Below are 346 nucleotides of genomic sequence, written 5' to 3' on the forward strand. Positions count from 1 at the left end.
CCGTTAATCCCCGCCGCCTTTTCCCCCTTTTGCCCCTTTGAAAATTTTGGGATCTTTCCGTTTTTTTCTGCAAATTTATTTTTTTTGGGCAGTTTAACCAATTTTTTTTTCCTCTATTACAAAAAATTGGGGGTTCGAAATTGGAAAACCCTTAAATTTTTGTTTAAACACAAAAAAATTTTAAATTTTTAGGAAAGATTTTTCTATTTTTGCAGAAAAACCGTATTGAACTAATTGTCTTTAAAAGCATTTTGGAAAAATTCCTTTTTTGGGTTTTCCCTTCCTTATTTCCCCTTTTTTCCCAAATGGGCCTTTATGCCCCAATTTGTGAATTTAAAAGGGCCCC

This window comes from Penaeus monodon, chromosome 28, assembly GCF_015228065.2.
Source record: "Penaeus monodon isolate SGIC_2016 chromosome 28, NSTDA_Pmon_1, whole genome shotgun sequence".
Lineage (NCBI taxonomy): Eukaryota > Metazoa > Arthropoda > Malacostraca > Decapoda > Penaeidae > Penaeus > Penaeus monodon.